Here is a 12,938-nt window from a genome sequence, read left to right as displayed (position 1 = left end):
CCTCCATTATTCTACTCTTGGTTCCCTCCAAAGTGTTTTTGATCTATTTATTGCATTATTCATTATATATTGACTCTTTTTTATTTCTTCTAGGTCCTTGTTAAACCTTTATTGCATCTTCTCAATCCTTGTCTCCAGGCTATTTATCTGTAACTACAATTTGTTTTAAAGATTTTGGATCATTTTCACTATCTTTATTCAGAATTCTCTAACAGGTAGACTCTGTATCTCTTTCTATTTTTTTTTTTTTTTTTTGGCATTTATCCTGTTCCTTTACCTGTGGGGTATTTTTCTGCCTTTTCATCTTGTTTATATTTCTGTGTTAGGGCTGGCCTTTCTGTATTTTGGAACTTTGTTCTTTCTCTTTATTGTGGAGGTTTCTCACTGTGGGTGGGTTTTGACGGGTGGCTTGTCAAGGTTTCCTGGTTAGAGAAACTTTTGTCTGTGTTCTGTTGGGTGCAGCTGGATTTCTTCTCTCTGGAGTGCAATAAAGTGTCCAGTAATGAGTTATGAGATGTCAGTGGGTTTGGAGTGACTTTGGGCAGCCTGTATATCGAAGCTCAGGGCTATGTTCCTGTGTTGCTGGAGAATTTTCGTGGTATATCTGGCATGCACTCCCCAGGCCTAAGCCACTCAGGTTCAGTTTCAGGTTCTTGGGTACTCCACAAGGCACAGACTTGGTTGGGCCAGCGTTTTGTGCCCGTCACAGGTCCAAGAATCTCAGGTAACCAGGTTCTTGGCAAGCACAGTAGCCCCGAGTTGAAGGCTGTGTCTTATCCCCTCCCCTGTCTCAGCTGCTTGGTTTTCTATGTGTACAATGGGCGTGCCTTCTCAGGTGTGCCGTGTGTCTCTTCTGCGGAGCTGATCCCTAGCTGCAACCCTGCCGGTGGATGTCAACCATCCAGAATTCCAAGAAGTCTTGGTTAGCAATGAAGTCTGTTTGCGGTTTGTTATAGGATGCCTCTCTGGGGCTGCAATTGCCCTCTTCTGGCTCTGGCTGCCCTCACCTGCCTTTCTCTGGCAGGGGATGGGCTGGTCTGAAGCCGGCTAGCTCTTCTCAGTCCTTTGTTCTTTGAATGGGCTTGGCAGTGTCTTAGGTTAGGGCTTTTCGGGAGATAGCTATCCCACAGTCTGGGTTGCTATCTCAAGTTAGTTCCCTCAGATTGCCCTTGGGGCATTTTTGCCTGGTCCTCACCCTAAGCAATGCAGCCTGTGCCTCCCTGTCCAGCCCCTGCTTGCTAGTGGGCAATGCGAGTGTCTGAGCTGCTGCTCCACTGGGAGTTGCTGTTAGGCACGTAATCTGTGAGTTTCAATTATTTATTTATTTTTCCTCCAGGTTATTTTGCCCTCTGAGATTCCAAGGCTCATCAGAGACCCGCCAAAAAGAGTGTTTCCTGGTGTCGGAAACTTCTCTCTTTTTTGAAGAATCCCTTCCTGGGATGGATCTCCATCCCTACCTCTTTTGTCTCTGTTTTTGTCTTTTATATTTTGTCCTACCTCCTTTTGAAGACAATGGGCTGCCTTTCTAGGTGCCTGATGTCCTCTACCAGCATTCAGAAGTTGGTTTGTGGAATTTGCTTGGTGTTCGAATGTTCTTTCGATGAATTTGTGGGGGAAAAAGTGGTCTCCCCATCCTATTCCTCCACCATCTTAGGACCGCCCTCCCCCCAAGACTGCTTATTATAAAGAGTTTGGCTACAAAATAATTTTGTATGAATCAGGCAATTGTATCATTGAAAACAACAAGTATAATATTAATTTGAAGGTGTAATATTGAAAGTGACAGAGGGAAAGATTTTAGACTTCTATGGGACATAAAATTCTACTTATTATTTACAATGAAAGCCAACTCTAATTTGGGGAAGGAATGGAGCCTAAATGTTGGACTGAGATATTATTTGTTGTCATGCAAATAGCCCCATGTTTTGTTTTACTTCAGTCACTAGCTTTATATCCTGGGGAAGATCTTTTTATTCTCTTTAGACCTCAGTTTTCAATGTGCACTGTTATCTCTCAACTTCCTCCTAAGTTCTTTATCCATTAGTTCACTTCTGTAAAACACCATACTAACATAATGCATGATTATTGTTGGTATTATAAGACAAATAGTAATGCCAGCATTATAACCAATAATAGAGCACAAAAAGTTTATTGATCATCTAAAAAAAAAAAATTCCTGATTTCTACATTTGTTTTACCTTAAAAGAAACTGTACCTTTTAATTAAAAAAAAAAATTTTTTTTTGTTAACCCTTCATATGTACTATTTCTTATATACCTGTCACAGTGGACAGTGATATTCAGGAGCAGCCAATAAATCTTAAGGTAATTGAAGGAAGAACACTTAGATACTTTCCCATAATCCTTCCTGAACTATGGTACAAAATCCAAGTCAATGTCACATTGACATAGTTTTTCTATTTGCTATAAGTTATAAATGCTGGGATCACCTGAGTGTTTTCTCAGAAAGCCATAATGTAATCTCGAACCTAATATTCCAACAACCATGCACTAATTAAAACTGCAATTATATTTTTTCTCAAACAAAACGACTTAATAAACATTATCACAAACTATTTACCCTTCCCCAAAACAATTTATACTCACTAATGCAATTTCCCATTAAAACTGCTGCCAGTTAAATTAAAAACTCTTGAAATAGTAAGAGGGAAATTAATTCAACAGTTTAATCTGGGCTTAATAACAGTTGCAAGCTCAGAAAAAGATTGCTACAGCAGGGAGTTAATTAACAGTTTATTCCCCATTTGATAAAAGTAATCCACTCTAATTCCAGTGTAATTTACCTCAATGTAATATAAAACCACAAGCTATTTCTGGTGCTGGTAATTATTAGCTTTGTCCTGTGGCCACATTGACAATAAAAGTCAGCAGTATCTTATTAATAAGAGGCTGTCTGCTAAATGCCCATAATGAAAGACGTAATGTGAAATCTTCCAAAAGCAGCAACCATATATATTCCCACACAACCAGGGGTTGCACTTTAGATTTAAATTTCATTTAATTGTTCCTCTAGTTTTAGAAAACAGGTGTGCCATGTGAAAAGTAATCATTTTATTGACTTTATATAGGGAAGAATAGGGAAAACAGGTGATAAATCCATCCCATTCTTTCCATCTCTAATGCCACTGACTTAGTATAACTATTATCTCTTTTTACTTATCTGCCCAACCCCAACACCAACCCACCCTCAGTGTACACACAAATCATATCTTGTAGCCATTTTCGATGTAAACTTTCATTGCTACCTATTGTCCAGAAGATAAAGTTGAAATTTCCTAGCATGACATAAGAATTCTCTCACAATCTGGCCCTTAATCTACTGTTTATTTTTTTTATTTTTTTTCTTTAATAGAAAATTATTTAATTAGTATACATGTGTTCCCCATCCTGAACCCTCCTCCCTCCTCCCTCCCCACACCATCCCTCTGGGTCGTCCCAGTGCACCAGCCCCAAGCATCCAGCATCGTGCATTGAACCTGGACTGGCATCTCGTTTCACACATGACGTTTCACATGTTTCAATGCCATTCTCCCAAATCTTCCTACCCTCTCCCTCTCCCACAGAGTCCATAAGACTGTTCTATACATCAGTGTCTCTTTTGCTGTCTCGTATACAGGGTTATCGTTACCATCTTTCTAAATTCCATATATATGCGTTAGTATACTGTATTGGTGTTTTTCCTTCTGGCTTACTTCACTCGGTATAATAGGCTCCAGTTTCATCCACCTCATTAGAACTGATTCAAATGTATTCTTTTTAATGGCTGAGTAATACTCCATTGTGTATATGTACCACAGCTTGCTTATCCATTCATCTGCTGATGGACATCGAGGTTGTTTCCATGTCCTGGCTATTATAAACAGTGCTGCGATGAACATTGGGGTACACGTGTCTCTTTCCCTTCTGTTTTCCTCAGTGTGTATGCCCAGCAGTGGGATTGCTGGATCATAAGGCAGTTCTATTTCCAGTTTTTTAAGGAATCTCCACACTGTTCTCCATAGTGGCTGTACTAGTTTGCATTCCCACCAACAGTGTAAGAGGGTTCCCTTTTCTCCACACCCTCTCCAGCATTTATTATTTGTAGACTTTTGGATCACAGCCATTCTGACTGGTGTGAAATGGTACCTCATAGTGGTTTTGATTTGCATTTCTCTGATAATGAGTGATGTTGAGCATCTTTTCATGTGTTTGTTAGCCATCTGTATGTCTTCTTTGGAGAAATGTCTATTTAGATCTTTGGCCCATTTTTTGATTGGGTCATTTATTTTTCTGGAGTTGAGCTGTAGGAGTTGCTTGTATATTTTTGAGATTAGTTGTTTGTTGGTTGCTTCATTTACTAATAATGAGAAAACAGAAAGAGAAATTAAGGAAACAATTCCATTCACCATTGAAACAAAAAGAATAAAATACTTAGGAATATATCTACCTAAAGAAACTAAAGACCTATATATAGAAAACTATAAAACACTGGTGAAAGAAATCAAAGAGGACACTAATAGATGGAGAAATATACCATGTTCATGGATTGGAAGAATCAATATACTGAAAATGAGTATACTACCCAAAGCAATTTAATCTACTGTTTAAAACTTAATTATCAACTTGGAAGATAAAATCTGCTGCCTACAGTTAATTTTCCTGATTTATCAATGGTTTCCTTGCTTATCTATCATCACCTCCATGAGGTTTTCTTTGACACTCCTCAAATTTCATCACCTTTTTTTTTTTTTCTATTGTACTTCAAAACTTTAGACTCTTCTATTATTTCACTTACTTCACTGCCTTTTGTTCCTGTTAGCATGTTTGCCTCCAACCACTGAACTAACAGTTTATAAAGTGTGGTTTTGGGACCAGCCGTATCTGCATCATCTGGAAACTTGTTAGTAATACAAATTCTCAGCCTTCATCCCATAGTTACTGCATCAGAAACTCCAGGGTTGGGGTTTTGCAAACTGTTTTAACAAGCCATGCAGGTGATTCTGATGGATTTTGAGAAGCATTTAGATTGTGAGCACCTTGCAAGCATAGTGAAAACTTACTCATTTGAAAAATCTTCATTGCATGACCAATAATAGCACATAGTAAGTAAGAATATTTTTTTCAATGAATGTGTTATGGGAAGATATAATAAATGGTATGCAAAAATGGCAAATCTTAGAGAAGCTATGAAAAAATCAAGTGACTTCCAAATTGCCCCTTTATCTAAATAAAGTGAAAAATCTGTCTCCCTATTTGTGTAGATTCTGTATTTTAAATAGTGAAATCAAGGTCATAAATGATCAATATGTCAATTCTTTTTGTGCAACAAAAATGAATCCCACAAAAATATGTTTGTTTGTATGATTACTGATATTCTCAGAAGTTTTATATTGTTTATCTTTGGAATAAATGTTTTGGGTAAAACAAAAACAAAAACATTGACCATGTAATGCAGCCAAGATAGTCTATTTTAAATGTTAAAATTAACATTCTTTAGTTAAACTCATAACTTTCTGCTAACACCTGGGTATTGCATGGTATAATGTATGTTGTATGTTCCTGGTATTTTGACTGTGGGTATTAAGGTTCTATAAAATCTATTTTTTATCAAGTGAATACATTAATACAGATAAGTAATATATAGGTAACTGGGACCAGAAAAAATTATAGACAATATCAAACTACACTGAAGTCATTGAAAACTTCATTTTATCTCTTAAATTACATTAATCTCAACTATAAAATAAATAATGTATGTTAACAACGGTTAAGTGCTCTTTATTCCTCTCTATTAGCTTTAAATTTTGTTTATATCAATAACATGAATCTACTTGATTCATGTTCTTCTAGTCCTTCTAGACTTTTAAAACATTTCTTAGGAATATAATGTATTTTGGGAGGAGCTTTTTCAGATAGAAAAGTCAAACTCAAATGATATTATAATATAACCTTTTTGTCATTCCATTTGGAGAATGTATGTGCTTTCAGAAGCAAAAAATAAGCCTTGGAAGATTAAACAGTATTAGCAATTGTGTAGGAACATCATAAATCATATTCTTCATGTACATGTAGATAAAAGCAGTTATTTATGGGATATGAATTTATGTGTATGCCCATACCATGTGGTTATATTTATTGTGGCTTTTAAAAATAGACAACTTTTTATATATACATGAATATCTTCATCATCATACTGTCATAACAAAACCTTTATGTGTTTCAAAATACTTTGATATTCAATTTCTTATTTCATCCTCCCCATATCCTATAAGGTAGTTGAAACAGGTATGATTCTTATTTCATAGATGAAGAAATCAAGACTCAGATAACTAAAATGACAAAACTAGCCATAGAAACTAAGTTGCCTGAATGCTAGCCAAGTGCTTCTTCCACTTTATTATACTTCTCCCATACTTGTACAGATTCAGTTCCATTCACCTAAAATGCATAGACTGACTATTGTCTGTCAGACATTATGCTTGGTATATTTGTATGATATATTCCAGTGTCTTGTAGGGTATTAAGTAAAAAGCAAACCAGTCTAGGTTGGAGTTATAATAAAAAGAAATGTAGTTTAAGCCAAGTAATACTGATGAATGTGTTATTAATGAAATGCACTTTGGAGAGAGAGAAGTGGGAGATGGGAAAGATAGATTGTTTCGTTATGATAAGTGTTCTGTTCCAAAGTGATGCTTGAACTTTATAGGAAGCAAATGAATCTCTTATGAATAGAGAATGGTAGAATAAAAATTTTATGGAGATTTACCTGGCAGTTATAAGTAATTTTATTGAAACAGAGAGGTAGGTGGGAAGAGTGTCTAGACTTTGGGCTCAATTAGAGGTTGCCATGATCCCAACTGACACCACCATTATGGCAGAAAGTGAAGAGGAACTCAAAAGCCTCTTGATGAAAGTGAAAGAGGAGAGTGAAAAAGTTGGCTTAAAGCTCAACATTCAAAAAACGAAGATTGTGGCATCTGGTCCCATCACTTCATGGGAAATAGATGGGGAAACAGTGGAAACAATGTCAGGCTTTATTTATTTTTTTGGGGGGGGGGTGGGTCCAAAATCACTGCAGATGGTGACTGCAGCCATGAAGTTAAAAGACGCTTACTCCTCGTAAGGAAAGTTATGACCAACCTAGATAGCATATTGAAAAGCAGAGACATTACTTTACCAACAAAGGTCCGTCTAGTCAAGGCTGTGGTTTTTCCAGTGGTCATATATGGATGTGAGAGTTGGACTGTGAAGAAAGCTGAGCACTGAAGAATTGATACTTTTGAACTGTGGTGTTGGAGAAGACTCTTGAGAGTCCCTTGGAGTGCAAGGAGATCCAACCAGTGCATTCTGAAGGAGATCAGCCCTGGGATTTCTTTGGAAGGAATGATGCTAAAGCTGAAACTCCAGTACTTTGGCCATTTCATGGGAAGAGTTGACTCATTGGAAAAGATTCTGATGCTGGGAGGTATTGGGGGCAGGAGGAGAAGGGGACGACAGAGGATGAGATGGCTGGATGGCATCACTGACTCGATAGACGTGAGTCTGAGTGAACTCCATGAGTTGGTGATGGACAGGGAGTTCTGGCGTGCTGCGATTCATGGGGTCGCAAAGAGTCGGACACGACTGAGTGACTGAACTGAACTGAACTGAACTGATGATCCCAATTTGAGATGAGGCCTGAGCTAGAACCTCAGTAGTGACAAAAGAAAAGAGTGGTATGTACATTCTTTATCTGTACATGTGTGGAGTGTGCTGCCTTTTTTCCTTGTTTATAAGATCCTGATGATTTCTGTTATTCAGCCATTAAAAAGAATACATTTGAATCCGTTCTAATGAGGTGGATGAAACTGGAGCCTATTATACAGAGTGAAGTAAGCCAGAAAGAAAAATACCAATATAGTATACTAATACATATATATGGAATTTAGAAAGATGGTCACGATAACCCTGTATGTGAGACAGCAAAAGAGACACAGATGTATAAAACAGTCTTTTGGACTCTGTGGGAGAACAAGAGGGTGGGATGATTTTGGAGAATGGCATTGAAACGTGTATAATATCATATAAGAAATGAATCACCAGTCCAGGTTCGATGCAGGATACAGATTGCTTGGGGCTGGTGTACTGGGATGACCCAGAGGGATGGTACGGGGAGGGAGGTGGGAGGAGCATTCAGGATGGGGAACACGTGTACACCCGTGGTGGATTCATGTTGATGTATGGCAAAACCAATACAATATTGTAAAGTAAATAGCCTCCAATTAAAAAAATAAATTTAAATTAAAATAATGAAAAAATTATACATGTTTCCCATAGAGCTTGTCAAACAAAGTGCTTTGCTTATTGTAGATGAGTAACAAATATTGTTGACTAGCTAGCTGCATGAAATGTTCATTGTGTTTAAAGTAGAGGTAATAATGGTATTTATTTTTGTAAATTTGGGGTTGGACTTTGTAGTTGAGATTTTTTAAAATTGCATTTGTTACTGAAACTTTAGTTTTAGTTTACATATGGATAAAGGGACATTAAGGTTAGAGTGGAAGTTTACACTGAATGTTTGAATTACCTCTTTTTAGAAAAGGTTATACCAAAACTTCCTAGATATACCATGATAGCTACTTAATAAATATGAGACCCTGGTTCGATCCCTGGGTTTGGAAGATCCCCTGGAGAAGGAGATGACAGCCCACTCCAGTATTGTTGCCTGGAGAATCCCATGGACAGAGGAGCCTGGCAGGCTACAGTCCATGGGGTGGCAAAGAATCGGACACAACTGAGCACCTAACACACACACTAATAAATATGATGATTTTGTCATTAACAAAGGTTGATATGTGGGAAGGAAAATAAGTAGGTAAATAGAATATATAAAAAAATATAAAGTTATTGAGAAATGGATTTGGGAAGAAGTTAGTTATGTTAGTCATGATCACTCCCAGTTTCACCTTTAGATTTTTCCCTATAGAGTATTACTTTTCCCTTATTTTCAGTATGGAATCTCGTATATATCTGAACAGATTTAAAGCTCAAAAGGTTTAAAATACACGCGTTTATTTTTTTTATTTTTTTTTCTAATTTTATTTTATTTTTAAACTTTACATAATTGTATTAGTTTTGCCAAATATCAAAATGAATCCGCCACAGGTAAACATGTGTTCCCCATCCCGAACCCTCCTCCCTCCTCCCTCCCGACACCATCCCTCTGGGCCGTCCCAGTGCACCAGCCCCAAGCATCCAGCAACATGCATCGAACCTGGACTGGCAACTCGTTTCCTACATGATATTTTACATGTTTCATTGCCATTCTCCCAAATCTTCCCTCCCTCTTCCTCTCCCACAGAGTCCATAAGACTGTTCTATACATCAGTGTCTCTTTTGCTGTCTCGTACACCGGGTTATTGTTACCATCTTTCTAAATTCCATATATATGCGTTAGTATACTGTATTTATGTTTTTCCTTCTGGCTTACTTCACTCTGTATAATAGGCTCCAGTTTCATCCACCTCATTAGAACTGATTCAAATGTATTCTTTTTAATGGCTGAGTAATACTCCATTGTGTATATGTACCACAGCTTTCTTATCCATTCATCTGCTGATGGACATCTAGGTTGCTTCCATGTCTTGGCTATTATAAACAGTGCTGCGATGAACATTGGGGTACACGTGTCTCTTTCCCTTCTGTTTTCCTCAGTGTGTATGCCCAGCAGTGGGGTTGCTGGATCATAAGGCAGTTCTATTTCCAGTTTTTTAAGGAATCTCCACACTGTTCTCCATAGTGGCTGTACTAGTTTGCATTCCCACCAACAGTGTAAGAGCGTTCCCTTTTCTCCACACCCTCTCCAGCATTTATTATTTGTAGACCCACCTCCCAGAATATTGGAAATAAAAGCAAAAATAAACAAATGGGACCTAATTAACCTTAAAAGCTTCTGCACATCAAAGGTAACTATTAGCAAGGTGAAAAGACAGCCTTCAGAATGGGAGAAAATAATAGCAAATGAAGCAACCGACAAACAACTAATCTCAAAAATATACAAGCAACTCCTACAGCTCAACTCCAGAAAAATAAACGACCCAATCAAAAAATGGGCCAAAGAACTAAATAGACATTTCTCCAAAGAAGACATACAGATGGCTAACAAACACATGAAAAGATGCTCAACATCACTCATTATCAGAGAAATGCAAATCAAAACCACTATGAGGTACCATTTCACACCAGTCAGAATGGCTGCGATCCACGCGTTTATTTTTAAGTCCAATGTGACAGAGAGGATTTAGCTGAATCTTTGGATGTATTACTACCAAATGGTACTCTGAGTTGTTTCTTCAGAGCTTTGATTTGGCAATTTTTTTTTAATTCCTGGTTGATATTCATTACATCAAGCACATTATCTCCACAGAAGATTAGGTTTGGTTTATGATGACAATATGCTAAGGCAAATATTTCTCATTTTTGATGAGCTCCACAATTATCCTAAGGAACCCCTTGGCAGCTCACTTTAATGTTATACAAATCTTATAGGCTCTGAAATTAAATAATCATCCATGGTTTGTGACAAAAGTATAATTGTCATTATGCTTGCTCTTTAAGCTTTCAGTCAATTGCACTATCCAAAACAAACTAACCAAAATAAAATGAAAATTAACCATTCCTAAAAAAGTAACAGGAAGTGACTGAACACCATTCTAGACCTCTCTCACCTAAGCTCCAGACTATATGTTCATTACCTTTCTGGATACCTATGTGACTGCGGCTCAGACCATGAACTCCTTATTGCCAAATTCAGACTTAAATTGAAGAAAGTAGGGAAATCCACTAGACCATTCAGGTATGACCTAAATCAAATCCCTTATGATTATACAGTGGAAGAGAGAAATAGATTTAAGGGTCTAGATCTGATAGATAAGAGTGCCTGATGAACTATGGAATGAGGTTCGTGACATTGTACAGGAGACAGGGATCAAGACCATTCCATTAGAAAAGAAATGCAAAAAAGCAAAATGGCTGTCTGGGGAGGCCTTACAAATAGCTGTGAAAAGAGGAAAAGTGAAAAGCAAAGTAGAAAAGGAAAGATACAAACATCTGAATGCAGAGTTCCAAAGAATAGCAAGAAGAGATAAGAAAGCCTTCTTCAGTGATCAATGGAAAGTAATAGAGGAAAACAACATAATGGGAAAGACTAGGGATCTCTTCAAGAAAATCAGAGATACCAAAGGAACATTTCATGCAAAGATGGGCTCGATAAAGAACAGAAATGGTATGGACCTAACAGAAGCAGAAGATATTAAGGAGAAGTGACAAGAATACACAGAAGAACTGTACAAAAAAGATCTTCACGACCCAGATAATCACCATGGTGTGATCACTGACCTAGAGCCAGACATCCTGGAATGTGAAGTCAAGTGGGCCTTAGAAAGCATCACTACGAACAAAGCTAGTGAAGGTGATGGAATGCCAGTTGAGCTATTCCAAATCCTGAAAGATGATGCTGTGAAAGTGCTGCACTCAATATGCCAGCAAATTTGGAAAACTTAGCAGTGGCCACAGGACTGCAAAAGGTCAGTTTTCATTCCAATACCAAAGAAAGTCAATGCCAAAGAATGCTCAGCTACTGCACAATTGCACTCATCTCACACACTAGTAAAGTAATGCTCAAAATTCTCCAAGCCAGGCTTCAGCAATATGTGAACCATGAAATTCCTGATGTTCAAGCTGGTTTTAGAAAAGGCAGAGGAATCAGAGGTCAAATTGCCAACATCCGCTGGATCATGGAAAAAGCAAGAGAGTTCCAGAAAAACATCTATTTCGGCTTTATTGACTATGCCAAAGCCTTTGACTGTGTGGATCACAATAAACTGTGGAAAATTCTGAAAGAGACGGGAATACCAGACCACCTGCCTGCCTCTTGAGAAATTTGTATGCAGGTCAGGAAGCAACAGTTAGAACTGAACATGGAACAACAGACTGGTCCCAAATAGGAAAAGGAGTTCGTCAAGGCTGTATATTGTCACCCTGCTTTTTTAACTCACATGCAGAGTACATCATGAGAAATTTTGGACTGGAAGAAACACAAGCTGATTGTCGGGAGAAATATCATTTAACCTCAGATATGCAGATGACACCACCCTTATGGCAGAAAATGCAGAGGAACTAAAAAGCCTCTTGATGAAAATGAAAGTGGAGAGTGAAAAAGTTGGCTTAAAGCTCAACATTCAGAAAACGAAGATCACGGCATCCAGTCCCAGCACTTCATGGGAAATAGATGGGGAAACAGTGGAAACAGTGCCAGACTTTATTTTTCTGGGCTCCAAAATCACTACAGATGGTGACTGCAGCCATGAAATTAAAAGACGCTTACTCCTTGGAAGGAAAGTTATGGCCAACCTAGATAGCATATTCAAAAGCTGAGACATTACTTTGCCAACAAAGGTTCGTCTAGTCAAGGCTATGGTTTTTCCTGTGGTCATGTATGGATGCAAGTGTTGGACTGTGAAGAAGGCTGAGCACCGAAGAATTGATGCTTTTGAACTGTGGTGTTGGATAAGACTCTTGAGAATCCCTTGGACTGCAAGGAGATCCAACCAGTCCATTCTCAAGATCAGCCCTGGGATTTCTTTGGAAGGAATGATGCTAAAGCTAAAACCCAGTACTTTGGCCACCTCATGCGAAGAGTTGGCTCATTGGAAAAGATTCTGATGCTGGGAGGGATTGGGGGCAGGAAGAAAGGGGGATGACAGAGGATGAGATGGCTGGATGGCATCACTGACTCGATGGATGTGAGTCTGAGTGAACTCCGGGATGGTGATGGATAGGGAAGCCTGGCGTGCTGCAATTCATGGGGTCCCAAAGAGTCGGACATGCCTGAGTGACTGATCTGATCTGATCTGATGTTTTTAAAATGCCACTTAAATCCAACGTATACAAAACCAAATC

At 38.2% G+C, this 12,938-nt stretch overlaps 1 protein-coding gene and 1 pseudogene across 1 annotated transcript in view; both read left to right on the top strand.

Annotated features, from left to right (window-relative positions):
• DACH2 (dachshund family transcription factor 2) overlaps positions 1-12,938 on the top strand; it is an 864,952-nt gene that overhangs the window by 421,885 nt on the left and 430,129 nt on the right. The gene's annotated exons all lie outside the window — the stretch shown is intronic.
• LOC102284834 (ubiquitin carboxyl-terminal hydrolase 10-like) overlaps positions 610-12,938 on the top strand; it is a 38,918-nt pseudogene continuing 26,589 nt past the window's right edge.

This window comes from Bos mutus, chromosome X, assembly GCF_027580195.1.
Source record: "Bos mutus isolate GX-2022 chromosome X, NWIPB_WYAK_1.1, whole genome shotgun sequence".
Classification (NCBI taxonomy): Eukaryota; Metazoa; Chordata; class Mammalia; order Artiodactyla; family Bovidae; genus Bos; species Bos mutus.
This window is presented reverse-complemented; position numbering and strand designations above follow the sequence as displayed.